Source organism: Hyperoodon ampullatus (genome assembly GCF_949752795.1).
Source record: "Hyperoodon ampullatus genome assembly, chromosome: 4".
In the NCBI taxonomy this organism is placed as follows: domain Eukaryota; kingdom Metazoa; phylum Chordata; class Mammalia; order Artiodactyla; family Ziphiidae; genus Hyperoodon; species Hyperoodon ampullatus.
In genome coordinates, this window is record NC_136917.1 from 145,091,277 (window position 1) to 145,115,154 (window position 23,878).

General features: G+C 40.4%; 1 protein-coding gene across 2 annotated transcripts in view; it reads right to left on the bottom strand.

The window, feature by feature from the left end:
• Positions 1-23,878, bottom strand: part of WDR70 (WD repeat domain 70) — a gene marked incomplete at its 5' end in the record, with an annotated part of 295,937 nt that overhangs the window by 55,564 nt on the left and 216,495 nt on the right. The window lies entirely within an intron of this gene.

The following is a 23,878-nucleotide window of genomic DNA, read 5'->3' on the forward strand; positions in this document are numbered from 1 at the left end:
TTCGGGACTTCCCTGGTAGGGCAGTGGTTAAGAATCCGCCTGCCAATGCAGGTGACATGGGTTCGAGCCCTGGTCCAAGAAGATCCCACATGCCATGGAGCAGCTAAGCCCATGCGCCACAACTACTGAGCCTGTGCTCTAGAGCCCGCGAGCCACAGCTACTGAGGCCACACGCCACAACTACTGAGCCCACGCTCAGCAACTACTAAAGCCCGCATGCTCTAGGGCCCCTGTGCCGCAACTACCGAGCCCAGGTGCCTACAGCCTGCGCTCCGCAACAAGAGAAACCACCTCAAGGAGAAGCCGGCGCACTGCAACGAAGAGTAGCCCCTGCTCGCTGCAACTACAGAAAGCCCACGCTCAGCAACGAAGACCCAACGCAGCCAAAAAAAAGAAAAGCAGAGCTTTCTCCTGTCTGAGGACAGAGAAGGAAGCCATAAAGACGTGCCAGAAGAGTAAGAGAGATTTTAAGAATGAGAAGCGTTTGACATGCCACTACAGACTTAAAAGATGTATCAAAGAAACAGGGATCTGAACGTGGGTTTTAATTGCATAGGTCCACTTATACACAGATTTTTTTCAATAAATACATAGTACAGTACTACATGATCTGTGGTTGGTTGAATCCACAAATGTGGAACCATGGATATGGAGGGCAGACTGTAAAGTTATATGTGGATTTTTCAACTGCCCGCAGGGTGGCGGGAGGAGTATGTGTTGGTGTCCCTAACCCCACACCTCCCCACGTGTTCAAGTGTTCAAGGGTCAAGTGTACTTTGACTGTAGCCTGGTGAAACCCTAAAACCCTACGAAGAGAATCCAACCATAGCATGTCAGGCTTCTTACCTACAGAAATTGTGAAATGATAAACTGGTGGTTTTTTAAGCCACTAAATTTGCGGTAGTAATCTGTTACTAAGCGATAGAAAACCAACACACGCATATTGGAAGGCCTGAAGGGAAAGGAGCTGGTTGATTCAAAGACCTAAAAGAAGTTAATCACGTCTAAGAGGGAAAGGACAGGTGAGAGGTGACATAAGCAGGGCCCAGATCACGCCTTGTAGGCCATGTTAAGGGCTTAAATTTTATCCTGAAGGTAAAAGGAGTTGCTAAGGGATTTTACACAGAGCAGTAGTAGTGTGACTAGGTTTGCTTATCTTTAAAAGATCATTCTTGGACACATGGAGAATAGATTGAACATATTTTTTTTGTTCCTCAGAAAAGCAGAACTCTGCTACTAATCTCAATAAGGAAAATATGCCACTTAGTTATATTTCAACAACTTATCAACTCCTAAACTCTAAATAAAGCTTTTGAAAGATATTACAGTGGTAACTGTTTACCAGAAAGTCCTATACTTACATTTGGCCTCTCAGTGAAATTAATTTTTTATTTGTTTTAAATGTTTTATTTATTTTTAATGCTAATAAATACATATATACATCTTAACAGAAGGAAGACCCATCACTTCATGAATTACCAGTAAGGTAATGTGGTATAGCAAAAAGAGCACTGGTCCAGGACTAGGAGATATGAAATCTAGACTTAGTTCAGTCAAAAGCTAGCAGTATGACTGGGGACAAGTTACTTAGCCTTTCCAGATCACAATTTTATCTTCTATAAAATAAATGGATTGAACTAGATGATTTCTAAAGTCACTTACAGCTCTATGATTCTTTAGGAAAAGACAGAAACTGGTAAATATATAATATTTTATAATTCGACTAACTGATCAAATGTACTTTTTTTTTTTAAGTGGTTACTTTTTTAAAAAAATTAATTTATCTATTTTGCTGTGTTGTGTCTTTGTTTCTGTACGAGGGCTTTCTCTAGTTGTGGCAAGTGGGGGCCACTCTTCATTGCGGTGTGCGGGCCTCTGACTATCGCGGCCTCTCCTGCAGTGGAGCACAGGCTCCAGACGCGCAGGCTCAGTAGTTGTGGCTCACGGGCCCAGTTGCTCCGCGGCATGTGGGATCCTCCCAGACCAGGGCTCGAACCCGTGTCCCCTGCATTAGCAGGCAGATTCTCAACCACTGTGCCACCAGGGAAGTCCCAAATGTACTTTTTATTATTAATAGAGCAAAATAGATCATGAATACCAATATTCTAAAATATAAATACACACACACACACATATATATATATATATATACACATATATATAGATATGTACATATCATATACCAGTCAGGTGGGATAAAGAACCTTAAAAGGTGTAGAATCCAAAGCAATCATATCACGTACACTTCCGCATGAGCCCAAGAGCAAGCAGGTAGTTCCATTTCGACTGAGATTTTATGTCAAGTGTGCTCTTCAATTATTAACTTCACTTTAACCAGTAACAAAAGTTTATTCCAACGAAATAAAATGGATAGCCAGAGGAGATCTTAAATTTGCATAAAACATCAATATTTGGACAGTCTGTGATGAAAAATACCCTCACATTTTGAAAACAAACTCAACCTGACTGAAAAACACTTCTGGCATAATGTGGGAAATCTAAAACTGCAACTTCTCCTTTAATTCATTTTATAATCATCCTAGGCAAAGAACATTATTCTTTAGGGAAGTTGAGATTATTAACTCCTTTATATAGGCTTCCTATTCTTAGGAGTGCCTTATGTTAGATTTGGAGAACATTAAGTCTCAAATATTCAGAGTGATGGGAAATGCAAGCACAAGAACCTAGAGTTTTAAAGGCCCTCTCTGAGATCACACAGTACAAACCTCCAACTGGTAAAACTGTCCCTTCTCAGCAGATGGTCATAGAGCCTCCAGCAGTACAGAACTCATTACATCACAAGCAACAACAGTGCGTTTGTCTGGGTGGCTCTAATTGGCAACACCTTTCTTAAACTGGGTGCAAGCCTCCCTCCTTCTAACATCTACTTGTGAGTCCTGGTCCTGCCTTCTGTGGCTATGCTAATTCTAGTTTTTCCGCTCTAAGGAAGTATGCCAAATTCTCAAAGAAAAATATGATGCCTAGCCCAAAGTCTTAAATATACCACTTTCTGTAATTCTAAATAACCCAAATATTCTATGGTGGTAACAGAGGTCAGTGAGTTTACATCCAGCAGCTAGCTAGATCCCAATATCTTTCCATCACTCTAGCGTGTATCTATCAATGCAAGAGGAAAGACGGCCCTCAAAAGGATCAAAACATGTTTTGTAATCAATAAAACAGTAGAATAAACTATTTTTAAAAAGAGAGAATTTAAATAAATTTCTGGGCTGAAAATAGGGGAAAATTTAGTGGAGAGAATACTGGTCTTAGAGCCAAGCCAACTTGACCTAAAATTTCAGCTTACTACATTGAGTTTGACCCTGGCCAAGATGCTTAATCTTTCTGTTTCACAGCTTACTCATCTTTCAAATAACATGCCCTACACATCTTCCCACTCTTACTCTTTTTCCCCAACTCCCAAAGAAACGGAGCTGCATTTGACCTACTATCTCCCTGCCTTGTGTCAATGCCACACATTTATTTATTCAGTCTATAGTGGGCACCTCCTCTCAGAACGTTGCTGAAATGCAACTATGCTACCGAAACACAAACTCCGAGAGCAAGATGAAGCAAATGCTAGGCTATCTAACAAACGAGGTGTACTAACATTTAACTGTCCTCTCAAATCTACTCTTAGGTCCCCCTAAATAGATGTAAATTTTCTTTTTCATTGAGAATCTATTTTCAAGCTTTGTTATAATCAAGCAATTCCAATCAATTCTATATTTTCAATCACATGTTAGGTTTACTTACCATACCAGGATTAAAAATATTCCAGGATTTTTTTAAATGCCAAGATTAAAAAACAGAATACATATAGGTCCAGAATGAATATAATTTCCTCCTGTTCCTCTGATTTTGGAGATCTGTAGTAAGGATTGTGAGAATAATGTACACAAAAATATAGGAACTGTCAGAGAAAGGTACTTTGCAATTTCCTATGCCCATGAAGGCTTCATTTTAATAAAAGGAAATTAGACAATAAAACCTCTGCAAAAGATTCTGTGATAATCAAATTAATATATTGTATGAAAATATGGTATAATGATAAAAAGCACAGAGGGTGGAATCAGGCTGGTGAGTTCAAATCCAGGATTCACCACTTACCATCTTGGGCTAATCTCCCTATGCCATCTATTAAACAAGATTAATAATAGTACCCAATCCATAAGCTGCTAGAAGAATTTAATGAGGTAATGCAAGTGTGTCACACTCCTTTGCAATACAACTTTGCTTTTCTTTTCATCAATATGTGGCATGTATTTCTTTACACCTTGAGTCTGGGTATGGACAGGTGACTTGTTTGGGATTATAGGACATGTAGCCAAGAAAATGTGTCTCTCAGACTTCCCACTGTGAAAAGCATAATGACTAGCACTCTCACTACCTCTGTGACAAGCCAGGCTTTCCACAGGCTCCTCCTCACCAACGACTGAGCACAGGGGAGAAAGGACTCCTAATTGGCCTGACTGAAACATTCTGGGCATTGTGCTACAGTCTAAGACTCTTTCTGTACAATCCTCTTTTTCTTTTCTTTTAATATAACAGTTTTATTGAGATATAATTCACACACCACGGAATCTGTCCACTTAACGTATGCAGTTCAATGTTTTTCAGTATTTTCAGAGAACTCAGCAATCATTACCTCAGTCAACTTTAGAACATTAGGATCACCCCAAAAAGAAACCCCATACACTTTAGCAATCACTCCCTCTTTTCCCCTAATCTGTCAGCCCTAAGCAACTGATAACCTAGTTTCTGTCTCTGTATATTTGCCTATGTGAACATTTCAAATAAATGAAATCATACAATATGCTATCTTTTGTAATTGGCTTCTTTCACTTGGCATAATGTTTCTGAGGCTCATGTATGTTGCAGTATGTTTCAATACTTCATTTCTTTTTATTGCCAAGTAATGCTCCATTGTATGGATGTACCACATTTTATTATCCATTTATCAGCTGATGGACATGTAACAGTCCTTTCTTTCCTTTCTCTTTCTTAGGGGTATGGCCTACATCATGCTCTCTTCTCCAGCCTTCTCAGGCTCCCTCACCCCCATTCCCTTGACAGGCCTTTCCCCAAGAATTCTCTTATATGTTTAACCCTATCTTGGTGTCTGTTTCTCAGAGGAACCAGACTATCATAAGTGGTACCTGGTGTGATCCAACAGCACAGGTGTTAAGATAAAAATCTAGGACTGCCTCCTTCATGGGTAAAGAAGACACTGTCCTGAGTGGACTGTGGAGCACAGATACACTCGAGCACTTGGTTGCATTCCAACTGCTCCAGATTTCACTGGAGGTGAGCTGGGAAAACTTCCTAGTACAGGGGACTGTCCTTGAGGGAAATCACTTTAGGCATTTAAAAATACATGGGAGGAAGATACCTACAAAGACAATAGTGTTGCTGGTTAGTGCTAAGTCATTATCCCTGCAGAGGGACAATGAGAAACTGAGCACCAATAACAGTTAAAGACTCAGTGGAAGAGCCAGAAGACCCCTTCAGTAGCTTTCAAAGAAGCCCTCATCTCCTGCAGTGGAAGACCAGACACAGCTGAGCAACAAACAAAAGCGATCTGGTAGTTTGATTTATAGAGCTCCAGAGATATCTAAATGCTCAGCCAAGGCATGTCTGTTATTCTAAGGCAGGGCTCTAGCTGGGAAAACCTGAGACTCTGAAACATAAGGACAGGATATCTGGATGGATGTCTGTAAGATGCTAGATCTGCAGACGCCCCTGAACCCTCACAGCCTACGGAGGTGGCCCACCCTTGCCTAGTAAGAGCTAGCAATTCCTTTGGGTTGGAAGATGCTACAACTGCCCCTCCCCGACAAGGCAGCAGTAACTTCTCTTAGGACCTGCCCCTACCTCCTCTTCTGGCTTCTACGCCAATAACTAGTGCCGAATCCCAGTATTACTCAGCTGGAGAAGTGGCTGGAAGGAGATTACGCACCAAAAGAGATGCAAGAATTAGCTCGCAGCTGCTGGCAGGAGCCATGAAGTACCTGGAGTTTGGATTTTGAGGATCCTTAATCAAGGGGGCTTTCATCAGCAGGATTCATTGATTTGGGGCACATTTTTGTACAAGGTCCCCAGGGGATGGGGCAAACCTGCTGCAAGGATGCTATAGAGGCCTGGAAAAGTGATGGCCAATGTTGAGTAAAATAAAAACACCCCAATTGTCCTGGCAGACAACAGAGAAGAGAATAAGAAGGCTGGGGGAAGTGGGCATGCTGGGATGGATATATTGTGTCAAGTCAGAAAATACAGAATATTATTTTTCATGGGAGAGCCCAGAGGAAGTACCATTCACCAAGGCCACCAGGAATATACAGGTGAGAGGGAGCCAGCATCACCAAGGAGTTCAGTTCAGCATCACCAAGAAGTACCATTCACCAAGGTCTCTGCTGCAGCCCTGCAGATTAGCCCTCTGCAGGGCTAATCTCACTGAGCTGGGCCATTAATATCCATGGGGATGATGAGGCCCAAAGTAATAAAAGCTAGGTTGCAGTGCTTAATTGCTAGAAGCCAAGAGGCTGCAATATAATGACTGACAAGATCAGAGAGGCAGCCAAGGGGGCTTGATGTGCAGAAAAATGTGGAGATGGTTAACAGAACATGGCATTCCTAGGGGCAGAAGAGATGGGCAGACAGCAAAGGTACTGCTTAGTATCTACAACCAAAAAGAGAGATACATGGAGGAGCAGGAAGCTGAGGGTGGTCACCCCAATAAAAAGTCATGATCCCTGGCTCTGTTCCCATATCTGACTCTATTTTCAGATCAGGAACTGATTGACTATAGAGGTAGCCCGATTCCTAAGAGGAAGGACGGTGCTACTCAGTGGGGCAATAATTCTTCTCCTAGTCCTTCCACAAAGGGCTTGTTGACTACAGACTTAATCAAGTAGTAGTCCCGACTGTAGCTGCTATGCTAACTGAGATAGCAGCATAGCTAGAGCTGATTACTAAAGCCTTGGGTTGATTTAGGCTCAAGGAGTTCCCACTGGCCTGGCCAAAGCTTTCTTAGAACTGCGCTGAAGTCTGAGATTCTTCCTAGCCAACCCTCCTTCGTTCCTTCCCTCTTTCCTTCATAGGAGTCAGACCTGCATCACCACCTGATACTCTCTAGCCTCCTCTGGCTCCCCACACACTTTTCCCTTACAGGAGTTTTAGCAATAAATCTTTTACACATTTTAGCATCTGCTTCTCAGAGAACCCTAACAGAGGACATGAGCAAACAAGACACAAGCAGAGACCTGGAAAGGCATATATGTTGGGACTTGCTCTCTTGCTGCTTTTGGAACCTAGCCACCTTGTGAAAAAGCACAAGATGCTCTCCGGATGACCAGAAACATGTGTCCAGTCATCCCCGTAGCACCAGCTGACATCTGGTCAACAGCCGGACATGTCGGTGAGCCCATTCTAGACCATCCAGCCTTGACTGAGCTGTTAGTTAACTGCAGATGCAATAGAGAACCCAGAAGAAATCAGCCAAGCCAGTTCAGACCAGAAGTACTGCCCCACTGACCCAGAGAATCTTGAGAAATAATTAATGTTTGTTGTTTTAAGCTACTAAGTTCTAAGGTAGTTTGTTATGCAGTAAAAGTTAACTAATGCAACACATGAAGGATGTGAACAGTGCTTGGCAGATAGTAAACATTATATAAGAGTTTGTCATTATTATAAGTCAGACGATACCACAGAAGCATTAATAACGTTTTAAGAAGGTTAATTCTCGCTCCCCTACCTTAGCATTCTACCAAATAATATCCACCATAAACCTGTCCTGCAACCCTATAATTAAAATTAATTCAACTTTATCAGGTCTTGTACTTTATATAATCATTACGCTCCTCTCTTGCCTTTTTGCATCCGCCTGTGAGACCAAAAGTTCTCTCTAGCAATGTTTCTTAATCCTCACTGGGTTTGCTTCAGATAACCATTGTCTCTAGGTAGCTGTAGTCTGTTTTCAACTAGTTGCAGCCATTTCTTCTATATATTCTTTGAAGCTAAGACAATGATTCCAGAAGACAATATTAGAGAAGTGAATGCTTGGAAACAGCTCATTCTTGGAGGACACAGAAGGGAGGGTTGTGTGTTTAAACTGCTTTTCTTTATGTTACTAAATGAGAGCTCTTTCCCCACATTTCTGATCCTTTCTTTCAAGTAGGTCAGTTTCAGATTATTTCTTTCCCAGGCACATCATCTGAACTCTTAGAACCCCAACGAGTCTTAGAGTACAGTATAACATGTTATGTATCACATAATCATGGTGCTTAAAAGATGAACATAATAAATATAGCAAATGCAACTCTGAACTTTTGAGCATGTTTCAAGGAAACAACATATTTCATAGCAAGTTGACAGTTTCCAAGTTTCTAACTTTTTTAAAAAAGACAATTATGTTCCAGCCAAGATGTTTTTTCCTTCCCTCATTCCTTTCTTCTCTCTCTCCCTCCCTTCCTTCATTTTTTTTTAAATAAACAATTTAAAGACAAAAGACAATGACATCTGACAAAGGTTTCTGAAAGGTCCATTCATCATCCCCCATAAAATAAAAGTGTGCTAGTAAAATTTTTAGGATCCACACTTACAATGTCAACCACATTCACTGAGGACTCATTACACACACAACACAGAGATACATAAACGAAGAGATGATGTGGAATTTTCTTGAAATGATTCACAAGTTGGGAAAGGAGAAGAAACACTTAAGACCTCTTATTCTTTCATAAAACATTTACTGCATCAAGTATAAGCCAGGTTTACAGGGCATCAAGATGACTAAGAACTGGCCTCTGCCATAATGGGGAAGCTCACGGGAAAGGCGGGGTGGGGCGGGGTGGGGGGCTCGGGGACAGGGAGGGAGGGACGGAGGGAGGGGGAGGCGAGAATGAGCATTTATGACCAGAGATGAACTCTTCAGCAGGATTCTCCACTCTTGGTCCAGGTTCACTGTTGCAACCACTATGATTTCAGAAAATTGCTATGACTTAGCATTTATTTTTCAACTGTATTTGGCAAAGATATAGCCCAGCCTTCATTCATAACTGGACAATGTTGCTTGTTTGGTCATCTCAAACCAGGTGACTGCAGTGTGTGACTACCTAGGGCTCTGTCTGATTACCAGCTGGAAGCGGCAGCTGCAGGAGAAAGCTCAGCCACTGAGATGTGTGAGTCACAGGCAGAATATGATGCCACTGCTCTGGAATCTTCTGGCTCCCCGTGTGCTTGCAACTTGAAATTCAAGGTGTTTACTTTAGTCTATAAAACAAACCCCTTATGGCTAAGGCACAAGTTACCTTCACATTAATCTCCCTTCTTATAAACCCGAGCTGAGATCAGCTGGTATCCCAGTTAGGCACTCGAGATTTATGCTTCAGAAACCTGGATGCAAAAAAACGTTAAAGCCCTACAGAAAACCCAAGCTTTCAGAATTTTAAGAAGGCATGAAATGAAACTTTGGACTTCGAGACTCCATTTCTAACCTTTGAGACATCATACAGAATCATTTAAAGACAGGGGTATTATCTTATTAGAGCATTTAAATATCTGGTATATTTTACTACTGTGATTTTAGGCAAAGTATAATTTTACTGGGGAAAAGAAATGAGGCAATACAGAATCTCATATGATATTTTGTAGGTCTCTAAATGAGGATATCACCGAAATCACCAAGAGGAATGATTTAAGAAGAAAGTGCTTCTAAAGAGACAGCCCCAAAGCAGGGTTTCCCAGAGGATGCTTTGTGTAACATCATCAGATCCAGGGGTGGGGTGGAGGGGTGCGGGTCATTCTATAGCCAAGCAAGCCTGGGAAACTAGAGTTTATTTGTATACCATGGCCTTGTCTTGAAGATTCACAATGCACACTAGTATATTAAAAGCCAGAGTCTTTTAAGTAGTAGTCCTAGAATAAATCAACTTCTCTAACATTTCCAAAGCTTATTGACTGTGGAACTAGTTTTTTTTTCCTTCTTTTTTTCAGAAAGTACTTACTAACACTAATAGAATTAACATTCTCTGGACCTTAATTGGAGAAATATATATTTAGAGCAAGGATCAGTAAACTTTTTCTGGAAAAGTCCAGACAGTAAATATTTTAGGCTTTGAGGACTATAAAATCTCTGTTGCAACTCTTCACTTCTGCTGTTATAGTATGAAAGCAGCCATAGACAATAAACAAATGGATTAGGCTGTGTTCCAACAAAACTTTATTTACAAAAAGAGGTGGCAGGCTGGATTTGGCCCGTAGTTTGCTGACCTCTGATCTAGAGAGGACAAAAATCTTAGGGAAAGGCACTCTATTTGTAAAATCATTTGCATAAACTGAAGGCTTCCTTGTGATTCAATAATACTTTTAACTTGTAATGCTAACGTTGGTGGCAATAGTAATAGCAACAACAGGTACATTTATTGAACATGCTGATACTTAGCGCAGTAAAACAGAACACTTTCTAATTTCATTCTTAAAACAAGCCTCGTGTCGTGTATGTCATTATAATCTCATTTTACAACCAAGAAAACTGAGGCTTAGCGAGGTAACTTATCCAAAGAGATATGACTAATAAACTGTCAGAGCAAAAACTCAAACCCTGATTCTAACTCCAGAAACTGTACTCTTTACTAAAACACCTCTTATTTATTTATTTATATTTACATTTACAGCCATGTTTTAAACCAGGCTTCTTCTGGATGTGTGTAGATTATTATAGCAATGGCTCTAAATGAATTGCATCTCCTTACACTCCTAGGAAGGGCAGTGCCAGGAGAGAGAAGGATAACATAAAGTAACTTTTTTCTCCTTCAAACTACATAATACATTTTTTTTTAACAGTATTACGGATTTCTGGAAAAGAAAAATTCTATTACAAATTCCATCTAAGGGAGCCTTTTATCCATACAGGGGCAGTGAAAATCACCAGTCAGTTTTTCACCTCCTCTAGTCCTGATCAATGGGATCTGGCACATGATAATACTAGCTAACATTTATCGGGCATTTACTCTGGGCTAGATACTGTCCTTACGTGCACGGTATGTATTAACCCCTTGAATCCTCCAACAGCCTTATGAGATAAGCACTATTATATCCCCATTTTCCAGGGAGGGCATGGTGGGGCAGAAAGGTAGATCATGTGGTCAGTAACTGGCAGAGCCAGGATTTGAACCCAAGCAGCCTGGCTCCAGGGTCTGCACTTTTAATCACCATTATACTCATACATACTCACGGCTCTTCTGACTTCAGGCTCCCTCCACTCTGACCCTCATTTGCAACTAAGGTGGACCTGGACTCTGTGCAGCACCCTCGCTCTTTCCGTACTAAACCAGTCCTCTCCCCAACCACCAGGGCAAGTTGAAGGCGAAAGGTGGGAAAGTGCAGCAAGAGAGTGAAGTACGGGCTAGTGGGTGAGCACTACACCAGTTTCTGGAAACAGATAAAACCACTGTCCATGACCAAACCCGGTTCCAGGTCACTAGCTCAACTCAGTCCATAAGCACACACTGATTAGCCTTTACTCAAGAAGATCACACCAAGAGTCCCTGAAGTAATTTAAAACTTGGTAAATAACACAAGATACAACTAGCAATGAGGAAATCCTACTAACTACTGTGGCTCTCCTTAGCTGCCCTTTGTATGATGTTACCTTTTCTCCTCCATCTTTACTCTTAAGCTTCGGGTAACAGGAGTTAGGATCTTAGACTGTCTATAACACGTAAAAAACACAAATGTGAACACAAGTGCAGCTTTCAATTCAGCTCTTTAATTGAGGAGGAACTTGAAAGCCACTATGCCAACACCGGAAGCACAGGGCCGTGGAATGACCTGCCTAGACAGGAGGGAAAGCCCAGCGGTCCCCCCTTTGAAGTCCAGCTGCCTGAGATTCACTGGCAGCCAACCTTCAAAGAGAGCCGATGCTTCCTTCCCTCAGCCTGGCCGCCAAGCTTCCCGGGCAGCTGGGCAGATTTAGCCACTCTCTGCCCAGCTGTCTGTGAACTCTGGCAGCCAGTTCAAGAGAGGCAGTGCAGGAGGGCGGGGGAGGATGAGGGAGTGGTGCGGGCGGAGGGTGGCGGCCCAGTGGCGCCAGGGCAGAGAGGATGCTGGGTTTCCTTGGAGCCAACCTTACCAGTGTCAGTCAAAAGACCAAGCTTCCAAGGGGAGAACAATCCAACGCCACGACAAAGCAACTTTTGAGTGAGCAGAGAAATTTCAAATACTTTCCTTCAAAAGCTGAGCGAATCTCAGATGTACCCTCCTATACATGGCCCAGTTGTTGCAGAAAGCAGTCCAATCTCTACATAGGGACGCAGGGGACAAAGCTAAGGTCAAGAATCAAAAAGGCACAGTCCTTTACTAATTTTGATTTTCCAGCAGTGTGAGTTTATGCTTCTTGGGGACTTTTGGGGTTGTTTGCCGGGTTTGTTGTGGCAACCCTTCTGTTCCCCTGGCAGCCAATAGCTGAAACCACTTATCTGTTTCTGCGCCTGTGCAGCAGATGCTTAGAGAAGACTGGCTCACTTGACATAAACATCACCAGCGTGTTGTTATGTTTATCCTCTGGAACCATATGCTTGAAACAGAGAATATTGTGTGTTGTCAGCTGCAGGTACAAAAGTAATGTAGAACAGTTCTACTGGTGACAAGAAACTTTCGAAAGAAGTCTAACTAAGAACAAGATCTTAAGTTCGGTAAAGCGGGAGGCTATGAAAGTGACTAACATATAGAAAAATGGAAACAAAAGAATTGAAGGGTCATGAACAGAGGAGTAAATCATCAGATCTACATGGAGATGGAGGAGAGGAAGACTGGAAGCCAGAGGAAAAATAATGATAAATTTCATGAAATCTTTCCTCTAGCTTTGTACAATGTGGTTAGGAAAGAAATGTATGGATGAGCTTGTACTGTGCGCCATGACAATGTGAGGGAAAGATCTAGTAAGTATTCACATTGACTACTGTATTAAGTCACTAGCTACAAACATCCTCCTCCCTGCTCTCTAGATCTCTTTAAAACTGTGTGACACAGCAGCCAGCATTAAGTACAGTGACATCAAAGACATACAATCTGAAATTTATTATCTAACTTTAAAAGTGTAGGGGCTTCCCTGGTGGCGCAGTGGTTGAGAGTCCACCTGCCGATGCAGGGGACACAGGTTCGTGCCCGGGTCCGGGAAGATCCCACATGCCGCGGAGCGGCTGGGCCCGTGAGCCATGGCCGCTGAGCCTGCGTGTCCGGACCCTGTGCTCCGCAACAGGAGAGGCCACAACAGTGAGAGGCCCGCGTATCGCAAAAAAAAAAAAAAAAGTGTAACACTAAGCCTATAGAAGAAGCCCCAATTAATATTTGCTGAAATTAGCCCAACTGTTTAATCACTCTTTCTACAAATATTTATGGCGTCCTTGCCATGTGCAAGGCACTATGCTAGGTGTTGCTGGTGAGCAACAGATTAGTAAAACGGCTCCTTTCTCTCCAGGAGATCTGTCTAGAAAAGGAGACAAACACAAAGACAAATATTCGCACTGCATTGTGCAATAAACAATGGCAGTATCCACAAACTATACAGTGAACCCACAAAATAAAGGTTAACTCTACTATGATAGCATACTGGTGACAAGTTGGAAGTGGAGGAAAGAGAAATCAGGTAAAGTCTGGGGATGCTTGACTGTTCTCTTAGAAGGTTACGGAGGAGATCACTAGGAATACAAAAAAATTTTTTTTACTCCCCTAGGGGGCTCAGAATATAAAAGGCTCAGAAGTGTGAAACAGCACATTGCTTTTGGAACTACAGGTGGTGCTACGAAGGGATCAGTAGCACGTTAAGACTGGAGAGCAGGAGGTCAAATCATTGGCAGCTTCATATGTGTTACGGAGTTTTTATCTGTACCTATGGGCAATGTTGAGCCTCTGAAGGGCTTTAAGGAGGGGTAATATGATCATATTTGTATTTTGAAAGATTGCCCTGCAGCAGTGGGAAAGATAAACTGGAAAAGGGAAGACTGAGGGCAGGGAGAAGAGTTAAGAAACACCTGCAGTGGTCCAGGTGAGAACAGGTGGGGCTTGCAGCTGAGTGATGGAGGAGTATGTCTGAGAACAATTTAAGTTGTATTCAGTGACTTTGATATGGGCAGTTGCAGTGAATCTGTGAAGTGGACACAGCAAATATCGGGTACTCTGGGTAGAGAACTGACAATGAAAGAAGGAGGAGTTGGAGAAGGCTTTTGTTAAATCACATAAATAAGAAGCAGAAGCTTGAGCATATTTTCTAGGAGCCAGTAGGGATGAAAAGGATAAAAACACAGGAAAGGGAGTAACTGATAGAATTAAGTCTCAGAGGAAGCAGGAAGAATGTGATCAAGTGCACAGGTGGAAGGATTAGTGAGGAACGAGAAGAGAAAGACCTCTTCCTTGGAGACTTCAAGGAAGGAGGCTGAGAGCCCAAGGAGGTCTGAACACAGAGGCACATGTATACATATAAGGGTGAAAAGTCTGACAGAAGTCCAACCTAGTGTCCTTACTTTTCCATGCTAAGGAGGGGAATTGACTGACTAGGGAGCAGGGGGTTATAAAATGGACCAGAGAAGAGCTGGGAAAGTTTGAAAATACCCGATGAGATGAAATGACAGAGATGGCAGGAAAAAGGAAGAGATTACCAAAGGCACGGAGGGCCAAGAAGAGAATGTATATCATAAATCTGGAATGGTAGCAACCTGAAAAATTGTGGGTTTTATCAGGTTGGACTTAGAGCTAGAGTGAGGAAGCAAAGGAACCACACATGCTCCTGGGGTTGCTAGGTAGAAAACAAAAAATAAAGCACAGTTAACAATGCTGGTAAAATGTATATTGCAGAAGTCAAATGATCTTTTGCCTTTTCTCCAAGGACTACGCCCCAGAGTTAATTGATTTAAATTTCAGTTTTGGCCCCCAAAATCAAAGCTGAGGCCAATGTAATGCAACTTTAACTTGGCAGCTCAATTACAAAAGTAAAACTTTCTCTCCTTTTTGAAATGTAAACTTTATTAGAGAAGATGCCTTCACAACAACTAAATATGATAGTATAAATATTTTACTTATTCTCAGCATAGCATTAACTTCTTCAAAAAAGCAGGAGTTCCAATTTCACTCACCAGAGAAATCAATTTGAAGCGAATATTTACTGGGTGCCTTCAAGGTGCCTGGCATTATGCCATGCTTGTAGGAACAGATACAAAAACACAATACTGCCTTCAAGATGATTATGCTCTAATTCACATTCTAAGTATTTAAATAACTTTTTTTTTTTACCTGTTTAAAAAACTTACATTTCCTTGTTCATTACATTTGTTAATGATCCTGGTGATGCCACTCTTTCAAATAAAACCACAAAAATGAACACTGACCAAGTAGTAACTAGTAACTGTCAGAGAAAAAGAATTTTTTAAAAAACTATTTTCAGGGCTTCCCTGGTGGCGCAGTGGTTGAGAATCTGCCTGCTAATGCAGGGGACACGGGTTCGAGCCCTGGTCTGGGAAGATCCCACATGCCGCGGAGCAACTAGGCCCGAGAGCCACAACTACTGACCCTGCACGTCTGGAGCCTGTGCTCCGCGACAAGAGAGGCCACGACAGTGAGGCCCGCGCACCGCGATGAAGAGTGGCCCCTGCTTGCCACAACTAGAGAAAGCCCTTGCACAGAAACGAAGACCCAACACAGCCAAAAATTAAAAATTAAAAAAAAAAACCTATTTTCAACCATATACTGTCACTTATATGTGGAATCTAAAATATGACACAAATGAACCTACCTACGAAACAGAAACAGACCCACAGACACAGAGAACAGACTTGTGGTTGCCAAGGAGGGAGAGGTGTTGGGGGAGGGAGGGGTTGGGAGCATGGGGTCAGCAGAGGCAAACTAGTGTATAGAGGATGGATAAGCAGCAAGGTCCTACTGTAGAGCACAGGAAGCTATATTCAATATCCTGTGACAAACCGTAATGGAAAAGAACATGAAAAAGAATGTATATAGATGTATAACTGTATCACTCTGCTGCACAGCAGAAATTAACACAGCATTGTAAATCAACTATACTTCAATAAAATAAATTTTTAAAAAGTATCTTCATTTATATTTTAATTTGAAGAAGAGAGAATGTGGAAGAAACAAACAGGAATTTATAACAACCTACACACATTCAAGAAATTAGGGATTTCCAGCTTTTCCTAATAAACTAAAAGACCTAACACCCCTTATTTCCACATACAGCAACAGGCTGATGGAGGATGTATATGGAAAAAACCACTCAGTTTTCATCTGTATTTTTCCTTTACTATTCACACAGAACACTTCATTTCTGATACTTGTGGTCACCAAATGTGTGAGGGATTTTCTCCACACCAAGCAATTCTTCATGACAGCAGCCCAGTGTCCTACAATGTAACTCAATTCTGACAATATGGAGGTCAAAGTCTCAGCCCTACAAGTCTGCTCCCACCCCACTCCCACTTCAGACGCCAATCACAAGTAGTAGGTCTCTCACCTCCTTGGGCTCAACTAATTGGGTAGAGCAACTCACAGAACCCTAGGAAATACTTGTTTACATTTATCAATTTATTATAGGATATGATAAAGGATACAGATACACAGGGTGAGGTCTGGGAGGGTCCCAAGCACAGCAGCTTCTGTCCCCATGGAGTTGGAGTGCATTACCCTCCCAGTACATAGACGTGTTCACCAACCTGGAAGCTTTCCCAGCTCCATGATATGGGGATTTTTATGGAGGCTTCCTCACATAGGTGTGATCAATTATAAACTCCATTTTTAGCCCCTCTCTAGAGAAGTGGGGAGCAGGGCTGAAGAGTCCGAGCTTCTAATCATGGCCTGGTCTTTGTGGTGACCAGACCCCATCCGAGAGTCATCCAGGAGCCCACCCGAGTCACCTCATTGGAACAAAAGATGTTACCACTACTCTTACCACTTAGGAATTTACAAGGGTTTTAGAAGGCCTGTTTCAGGGACTGGAGACAAAGACCAAACATATATATATATATATATATATTTCTTATTATAAATCACAGTATCACAGAGGAGAAAAAGACTGCCTTAAGGGAACATGACAAAACAAATTGTCTTAATTTGAAGTAAAGAAGATGTAACTCAGTTATTTAGTAAGATATCATTAAATATAAGCCCAGGGATGCACTGAAAACATTTTAATCAAGGCAGGTAGTTTCCTCTTTTAAGCAGGGAAATATGTTTTGGGAATGGACATAAACCAATCTTTATTAGTGATCTAATACTGAGATCTAAAAAAAAATTTCCAGGTATTTAGCATTTACCTTTACCTTGGAAAACATTTACTTATCTGTAAAACTGTGCTATCTCCATAAGCTCAAAATATTCTCTTAAACACTCCTTTTCACCTGATTTTTAATGGAAAAATATTGAAGACCTGCTATTTATCAGTATGTTGAGTTCTGAAAGGCTATCCATAAGTGCATTTGCTCCTAAGACCCTTCCCACAATCTGTAGGTGCCGGCACAGATGATAGGCTTTGGCCCAGAGCCATCAGCCGGATACTACTTTGACGTAAGGCAAAAATAATCAACTGCTGACAGAGGGCAGGGAACCCTCCTACCTCCTGGCCCCTGGCCTTCCAGACGAAGGTCAGATGTCACAGAGAAAAGCGAAGGACAGGTCACTTGCTCACACCCAAGACCCCTTACAGACACAAAGCAGTGTTTGGTTGCTATGAAGGCAAGACAAAGGAAACCTGCCCGTGTTCTAGACCCAAACTGTCTAACGTGGAAGCCACTTGGCACATGCAGCTGTTGAGATCAAGAAATATGGCTGCTATGATTAAGGAACTGAATTTTAAATTTAATTTTAACTAGTTTAAATTTAAATAGCCATATGTATTGAATAATACAGGCCTAAATGCTCCAGTTAAAAAGCAAAGATTGTTACATGGATTTAAAAAAAACCATTCAATTCTATTCCTCTATAAAAAATCCATTATGGCTTAATTTAAAAGTAAAAGAATGAAAAAAGATACAGTAGGCAAATACAAATCGAAAGAAACCTGGAGTAGTTATATTACTACTAGACAAAGTAGATGTTCTAAAGAACAAGAAATATTGTCAGAAAGAGAAATACATTATATAATGGTGAAGGGGTCGATTCAGCAAGAAAACATAATTATAAATGTGTACATACCCCCAAAAAGAGCCTTAAATGCAAAAAGGAAGAAAAAAAAAGAACTGAAAAGAAAAACAGACATATCTATAATTACAGTTGTGGATTTCAACACTTCTCTCTTAGTAACTGATAAAATAAGTAGACACATAATCAGTAAAGATATAGGTGACATGATCAATACTATCAACCAACTTGACCTAATTGACATTTATAAGACACTCCTTCCCCAAAGAGCAGAATACACATCCTTTTCAAGTGTACATGGAACATTTATTGAGACACACTATTTTCTGGACCAGAAAAAAAAAAACACTATAAATTTCAAAGTGTTAAAATCCTACAAAGCATATTCTTAGACCACATGGAATTAAAGCAGAAATCAACTAACATAACAGAAAAACAAAATATTTGGAAATTATACCATATGCTTCTAAATAATCCATGGCCCCAAAAAGAAATCAGAAGGGGAAATTAGAAATATTTTTAATTTGTTAAAAGTGAAAACACAAAACAAACGTTTTGGGATGCAAATTGTTATGGACTGATATTTGTGTCCCCTCAAAATTCATATGTTAAGACCTAACCTCCAATGTGATGTTATTTGGAGGTAGGCCTTTGGAAGGTAATTAGGTTTAGATGAGGTCATGAGGAGTGGGGCCCCAATGATGGGATTAGTGTCCTTATCAGAAGAGAGAGAGAGATCAGTTCAATAACCATAATTTGCTGCCTGCCTCCCTCCCTCTTTCAGCCATGTGAGGTGAGGACACACTAATGAGAGGCTGTCATCTGCAAACCAGAAAGAAGGTCCTCACCAGGAAATGAATCTGTTGGCACCTTGACCATACACTTCCCAAGTCTGCAGAACTGTGAGAAATGAATGTCTGTTGTTTAAGCTACTTAGTCTATAGTATTTTGTTATGGCAGCCTGAGCCAACTAAAACACTGCAAATGAAGCAGTATTTAGAGAAGAATTTAAAGAGTTTAATGTGTAAACCCTTCAAAAGAAGAGAGGTCTCAAATAAAATCTCCCACTTTAAGAAATTAGAAAAAGATAAGCAAATAAGGAAGAACGTAATAAAGAGCAGAAATCAATAAACTAAAAAAAGAGAAAAATCAATGAATAATTAGATATTAAAATAAAAATATTTACAAAAGTATCAAAAACATGAAAATCAAATAGAAATCTATATCAAACTATGACCTCTGTGGTTAATAAAACAGAGAGATTAATCAAAACAAAAATGTTAGGGCTATTACTTAATTGCAGAGGGTTACAAATGGCCAACAAGTATTAATAATCTGTTTTCTAACTATAGAATCATCTACCTTAAATATCTCTCTATATATTCTACTAAGGAATTAGAACATATTTTTTTCCAAACCTCAAGAAACTGAAATAGTAATTGTCTACTTCTAATTATTTTCTAAGAACTAGCTAAAGGGAAAATAATGGAATGAAATGTGTAAACATCATCAAGATTTCTCCTACTGATAGAATACATGATTAGTACTAAAGAGAACCTTCTACTATCAAGAACTGATTGCAAGAGAGACCTTCAAGATGGTGGAGGAGTAAGACGTGGAGATCACCTTCCTCCTCACAAATACATCAAAATTACATTTACATGTGGAACAACTCATACAGAATACCTACTGAATGCTGGCAGAAGACCTCAGACTTCCCAAAAGGCAAGAAAATCCCCACATACTGGGCCGTGTGGCTGACAGGGTCTTGTTGCTCCAGCTGGGTGTCAGGCCTGACCCTCTGAGGTGGGAGAGCCGAGTTCAGGACATTGGTCCACAAGAGACCTCCCAGCTCCACGTAATATCAGATTGTGAAAGCTCTCCCAGAGGTCTCCATCTCAACGCTAAGACCCAGCTCCACTCAATGACCAGCAAGCTACAGTGCTGGACACTCTATGCAGAACAAGTAGCAAGACAGGAAAACAACCATACCCATTAGCAGAGAGGCTGCCTAAAAGCGTAATAAGTTCACAGACACACCAAAACACACCACCAGACACAGTCGTGCCCACCAGAAAGACAACATCCAGCCTCATCCACCAGAACACATGCACTAGTCCCCTCCACTAGGAAGCCTACACAAACCACTAAACCAACCATACCCACCGGGGGCAGACACCAAAAACAAAGGAAACTACGAACCTGCAGCCTGCGAAAAGGAGACTCCAAACACAGTAAGTTAAGCAAAATAAGAAGAGAAAGAAACACACAGCAGATGAAGGAACAAGGTAAAAACCCACCAGGACAAACAAATGAAGAGTATATAGGCAGTATGCGTGAAAAAGAATTCAGAGTAATGATAGTAACGATGATCCCAAATCTTGGAAATAGAATGGAGAAAATACAAGAAACGTTTCACAAGGACCGAGAAGAACTAAAGAGCAAACAAATAATGATGAACAACACAGTAAATGAAATTAAAAATTCTCTAGAAGGAATCAAAGCAGAACAACTGAGGCAGAGAAATGGATAAGTGACCAGGAAGATAAAATAGTGGAAATAACTACAGCAGAGCAGAATAAAGGAAAAAGAATGAAAAGAATTGAGGAGAGTCTCAGAGACTTCTGGGAAAACATTAAACGCACAAACATTCAAATTATACGAGTCCCAGAAGACGAAGAGAAAAAAAAGGGACTGAGAAAATATTTGAAGAGATTATAGTTGAAAACTTCCCTAATACGGGAAAGGAAATAGTCAATCAAGCGCAGAGAGTGCCATACAGGATAAATCCAGGGAGAAACATGCCAAGACACGTGTTAATCAAACTATCAAAAATTAAATACACAGAACAAATATTAAAAGCAGCAAGGGAAAAGCAACAAATAACATATACTGGAATCCCCATAAGGTTAACAGCTGATCTTTCAGCAGAAACTCTGCAAGCCAGAAGGGAGTCACAGGACATATTTAAAGTGATGAAAGGGAAAAACCTACAACCAAGATTACTCTAGCCAGCAAGGATCTCATTCATATTCAACAGAGAAATTAAAACCTTTACAGACAAGCAAAAGCTAAGAGAGTTCAGCACCACCAAACCAGCTTTACAACAAATGCTGAAAGAACTTCTCCAGGCAGGAAACACAAGAGAAGGAAAAGACCTACAATAACAAACTCAAAACAATTAAGAACATGGGAATAGGAACATACATATCAATAACTACCTTAAATGTAAATGGATTAAATGCTCCAACCAAAAGACAAAGGCTGGCTGAATGGATACAAAAACAAGACCTGTATATATGCTGTCTACAAGAGACCCACTTCAGACCTAGGGACACATACAGACTGAAAGTGAGGGGATGGAAAAAGATATTCCATGCAAATGGAAATCAAAATATAGCTGGAGCAGCAATTCTCATATAACACAAAATAGACTTAAAAATAAAGACTATTACAAGAGACAAAGAAGGACACTCCATAATGATAAAGGGATCGATCCAAGAAGAAGATATAACAACTGTAAATATTTATGCACCTAACGTAGGAGCACCTCAATACATAAGGCAAATGCTAACAGCCATAAAAGTGGAAATCAACAGTAACACAATCATAGTAGGGAACTTTAACACCCCAGTTTCACCAATGGACAGATCATCCAAAATGAAAACAAATAAGGAAACACAAGCTTTAAATGATACATTAAATAAGATGGACTTAATTGATATTTATAGGACATTCCATCCAAAAACAACAGAATACACTTTCTTCTCAAGTGCTCATGGAACATTCTCCAGGATAGATCATATGTTGGGTCACAAATCAAGCCTTGGTAAATTTAAGAACATTGAAATGGTATCAAGTATCTTTTCCCACACAATGCTATGAAACTAGATACCAATTACAGGAAAAAATCTGCAAAAAATACAAACACATGGAGGCTAAACAATATGCTACTAAATAACCAAGAGATTACTGAAGAAATCAAAGAGGAAATCAAAAAATACCTAGAAACAAATGACAATGAAAACACGACGACCCAAAACCTATGGGATGCAGAAAAAGCAACTGTAAGAGGGAAGTTTATAGCAATACAATCCTACCTCAAAAAACAAGAAACATCTCAAATAAACAACCTAACCTTACACCTAAAGCAATTAGAGAAAGAAGAACAAAAAACCCCCAACGTTAGCAGAAGGAAGGAAATCATAAAGATCAGATCAGAAATAAATGTAAAAGAAATGAAGGAAACAACAGCAAAGATCAATGAACCTAAAAGCTGGTTCTTTGAGAGGATAAACAAAATTGATAAACCATTAGCCAGACTCATCAAGAAAAAAAGGGAGAAGACTCAAATCAATAGAATTAGAAATGAAAAAGGAGAAGTAACAACAGACACTGCAGAAATACAAAAGATCATGAGAGATTACTACAAGCAACACTATGCCAATAAAATGGACAACCTGGAAGAAGTGGACAAATTCTTAGAAAAGCACAACCTTCGGAGACTGCACAAGGAAGAAATAGAAAATATAAACAGACCAATCACAAGCACTGAAACTGAAACGGTGATTAAAAATCTTCCAGGAAACAAAAGCCCAGGACCAGATGGCTTCAGAGGCGAACTCTATGAAACATTTACAGAAGAGCTAACACCTATCCTTCTCAAACTCTTCCAAAATATAGCAGAGGAAGGAACACTCGCAAAACTCATTTTACGAGGCCACCATCACCCTGATACCCTAATCAAACAAAGATGTCACATACACAAAAAAAATACAGGCCAATATCACTGATGAACATGGATGCAAAAATCCTCAACAAAATACTAGCAAACAGAAACCAACAGCACATTAAAAGGATCATACACCATGATATAGTGGGGTTTATCCCAGGAATGCAAGGATTCATCAATATATGCAAATCATTCAATGTGATAAAGAATATTAACAAACTGACTGAGAAAAACCATATGATCACCTCAATAGATGCAGAAAAAGCTTTCGACAAAATTCGACACCCATATATGATTAAAACCCTCCAGACAATGGAACAAGATAGACAGCCCAGAGATAAACCCACACACCTATGGTCAACTAATCTATAACAAAGGAGGCAAGGATAGACAATGGAAAAAAGACAGTCTCTTCAATAAGTGGTGCGGGGAAAACTGGACAGCTACATGTAAAAGAATGAAATTAGAACACTTCCTAACACCATACACAAAATTAAACTCAAAATGGATTAGAGACCTAAATGTAAGACCGGACACTATAAAACTCTTAGAGGAAAACATAGGAAGAACACTCTTTGACATAAATCACAGCAAGATCTTTTTTGGTCCACCTCCTAGAGCAATGGAAATAAAAACAAAAATAAACAAATGGGACCTAATGAAACTTCCAAGCTTTTGCACAGCAAAGGAAACCATAAACAAGACCAAAAGACAACCCTCAGAATGGGAGAAAATATTTGCAAATGAAGCAACTGACAAAGGATTAATCTCCAAAATATACAAGGAGCTCATGCAGCTCTATATCAAGAAAACCAAATAACCCAATCCAAAAATGGGCAAAGACCTAAATAGACATTTCTCCAAAGAAGACATACAGATGGCCAAGAAGCACACAAAAAGCTGCTCAGCATCACTAATTATTAGAGAAATGCAAATCAAAACTACGAGGTATCACACCTCACACCAGTCAGAATGGGCATCATCAGAAAATCTACAAACAACAAA